Raw genomic sequence first — 3914 nt, 5'->3', positions numbered from 1 at the left:
TTGTTTTTGAAACTGGTTCAGTGGTTGTGTATCATGTAATAAGTCTAATGTAATGTAATTTAGCTTGAAAGATGCTTTATTTCATGGCTAATAAAAAGGAAACATAACTTTTATTTGAAAAGTTTTATAATCGTAAAAGTTTATTTTTCTTGAAGACCTGTACCAGTAGTTCCCGTATCTGGTTGCACATCAGAATCATTTAGGGAGCTTTAAAAAAACATATATTGCAGAAGAGAAGCCAAGTAGGCCAAGAGCTCAGGAGGATAAAGGAGAGGCCTGCGAACCTATTAACACTCACTTGACCTCTGCAGACCCCTTCCCCTGCTTCTTTTTTACATGACAAGAAGTATGAGTAGAAATTCACTATACCTAATCTCTAGCTCTTTGTCAGAGAGATCTTTGGCTGTCACGGAAGTCCCACTCTTCAGGTGGGTCCTGCACTCAAAGAGGTCTCTTCAGAGCTGTATCCAGTGATGCCTCAACTGGTATGAGACCTAGAGCTCAAGGCATTAAGGCTCACTGTGGGAAAAGGTGTCTCAGAGGCTCTTGAGCACCTCAGTAAAACTGGGCCTGCCCTGTTAGCAAGCCACTGAATGCTGTGGAGCAGAAGAGGAGTGACAAATTGATGATGGAGTTGGATGGCTCTGAGCACATGTCTAAATGTGGTACGCACACCATACTAGGAATATCTTGCTCTTTGTAAGGCCAGAGCTGCTGAAAAGGGAATTCCCTTTCTGTCACAGAATTGTGAATCCACTGGCAATCCTGAAGTCATCCTGCCTGTTCCAGCTTTCACTGTGATCAGCAATGCTTTTCATGTTGGCATCAAGCTGGCAGTGCAGGAGTTCATGATCCTCCCAGCCAGCAAACTTCAGGGAAGCCACGCTCATTAGAGCTGAAGCTTACCACGCCTGAACAATGTCGTCAAGGAGAAACATGAAAGAACCGATGTGGGGGATTTTGGAGAGCTGAATATTGTCCCCCAAAGATGTCCATGTCCCAGTCCGTGGAATCTGATGGAGCTGTACAAATTTTTCATCAAGGAAAACACAGTGGTATCTATCAAAAAACTTTTGGCCATGATGATTGAGAAACTTGGAGGAAGTTCGTTGCTAATGTATGTCTCCATGATTGGCTCAAAATCATAATTTTTCTCACCTTTCTCCATACATCACATGTTGGGTAGAGTGGTATACTTAGTAGAGTTCCTGAGGTGTCAAAAAGCAAGATCCCCAGTGGGGTTTTTGTCATTGTTTTTTGGGTGCAAAATATTCAGTAATTAATACCTGCCTCTCCCCACTCCCCGCAGGCAGAACAAAATATATATAGGCTTCTATGCTCCATTCCCAGAGATTCAGATTCATTGGGTCTGAGATGGTACCTGGAACACTGTCTTTTAGAAAAAGGTATGCCAAGTGGTTGTGATATAGCCAGTAGACTAGCCAGCATTTGGGATCTCTGGCCTACGTGTACCATTTGTAATTTATTATGAAACGAAGCTTGGATTGCAATAGATGATTTGATCTTGATCAAATTGCTAGGTTTGTGAGAGGACAAAAAAAAGAAAGAAAATGAATAAAACATGGTACCTGTCTTTTAGTGACTCATAATCTAGTCAAAAGACAGAGATAGGCATAGGAGTTGAAGAATCTAGGGAAGTATTTCAGGTAAGGGGTATGTGCAGGTCCTTTATAGGATGGATAGGATTTCTACTGGTGGAAGTGGAGACAAAGAAAAGGCTATACACGTGAGTGAGCTCTGAGGGATTTTTATTTGGAAACTATCAAATGTAAAATTGTTGAAAGACTAATGTAATAGCAACTGTAATCTATATCAACTTAGATTATTGTTAAATTTTTGCCTCATTTGCTTTCTTTCTTTATACATCCTTTCTTCTTGCTAAATCTTTTGAAAGTAAGTTGCTAACATCATGTCACTTCACCCAAATATTTAAGCATACATCCTCCAAAAAGAACATTTTTCTGCATAGCACAATATCATTAAAACAGTTGGAAAAACAATAATTTCAGTCCATTCTCAAATTTCCCCAGTTGTCTCTTAAGATCTAGTCAAGGTTTATGCATTTCAGTTTGTTATCTAAATTTAAAATGGTCTCATCTTTTCTCCCCCATGATATTATTATTATTTTTTTTAGATGTTGGGGGTAGGAGTTTATTAATTTATTTTATTTATTTTTGCTGTGTTGGGTCTTCGTTTCTGTGTGAGGGCTTTCTCTAGTTGTGGCAAGCGGGGGCCACTCTTCATCGTGGTGCGTGGGCCTCTTGCTGTCACGGCCTCTCTTGTTGCGGAGCACAGGCTCAGTACTTGTGGCTCATGGGCCTAGTTGCTCTGCGGCATGTGGGATCCTCCCAGACCAGGGCTCGAACCCGTGTCCCCTGCATTAGCAGGCAGATTCTTAACCACTGCGCCACCAGGGGAAACCCCCCCATGATATATTTTAATTGAAAAATTTACTGAGATAAATGTAGATTCATGCCAACTTAAATAATGCAGAGTAATCCTTTGTATACTTGGCCAGTGCCTCCAAATACCAGTTTACAAAATTCATAGTATAATATCACAACCAGCATATTGACACTGACATGATCTACCAATCTTGTTCAGATATCCCTAGTTTTACATATCCCTAGTTTTACTTGTACACACTTGTGTGTGTCTGTATATATTAAGTTCTATACAATTTTATCAATTGTGTAGGGTTTATCTATATAGCACCACAGCCCAGGTACTGAACAAGTCCAAAAACCATAAGAATCTCTCATGCTGCCCTTTTATAAACACAACCTCCTTCCCACATCCCCTCCCTGCACCCCTAACTCTAAGCCCTGGCAATCACTAATGTCTTCTATTTCTAAAATTTTGTAATTTTAATAATGTTACAAGTTGAATCGTACAGTATGTAATCTTTTGGGATTAGCTTCTTTCTGCTCAGCGCATTCCCTGGAGATTAACCCACGCTGTATGGCCATAGTTCATTCCTTTTTATTGCAAAGCCATGATCCAAGGTATGTATTGAAGTTTAACCACTTACCTGTCAAAGGACATCTGAGCTGATTCCGCTTTTTGACTATTATGAACAAAGCTGCTATGAACATCTGTGTATAGCTTTTTGAGTGAATGTGAGTTTTCATTTCTCTGGGGTAGACACCCTGGAGTGCAATTGCTGGGTTGTATGGTAGTTGCATGCTTAGTTTTTTAAAGAAATTACCAAACTCTTTTCAGAGAGGCCATACCATTCTACATTCCCCCGTGATATTTTGTGTGTGTGTGTGTGTATGAAGAATCCAAACCAGTTTTTAAAAATAGTCCCAGCTACATTTTTATTTGTTTGATTTTTTTTTTAACCTGTAAAAGTATCATTGAGTTTGTTTCTCTACCTCCTTAATTTCCTGTAGACTGGAGGCTAGGGCTAGAGGTTTGATTAGAGTTAAGTTAGATTTTTGTTGTTGCATCACATGAACCCTAAGGAAGTCAGAGTGTGCTGGTGGACAGCAAGTCTCTTTGAACAGTGATTAAACATGACACAGCACAGACTCAGAATGACAGCAAACATGTATCAAGGGCATTGGGGTATTGTGCCATGAACCCTGAAGAGTAAAAGTGCCCCCAAAGAACTCTCTTTTGAAATTAACAACTAATTCTAATAGTGTGAGCCCACTAATATACTAATAGGGATATGCCAAGTAGCAGCTTGGAGACAGCAATTAATTCTGCTTTGGGGGTATGTGTATGGGGCTATAAAACTTAAGGCTGAACTCTGAGGTGGCCTTTGAATAAAAGAAAAATAGATTCCATATAGAATGGCCATAAGTAATGATCCTGAGGTGTAAAGGGCATTTTGGAGTCCCTGCTTTTACATATTACAGAATTAAAATTTTGTGGCCAATAAAGAA

Source organism: Phocoena phocoena, chromosome 7, assembly GCF_963924675.1.
Source record: "Phocoena phocoena chromosome 7, mPhoPho1.1, whole genome shotgun sequence".
Classification (NCBI taxonomy): domain Eukaryota; kingdom Metazoa; phylum Chordata; class Mammalia; order Artiodactyla; family Phocoenidae; genus Phocoena; species Phocoena phocoena.
Note: the sequence above shows the minus strand (reverse complement) of the source record.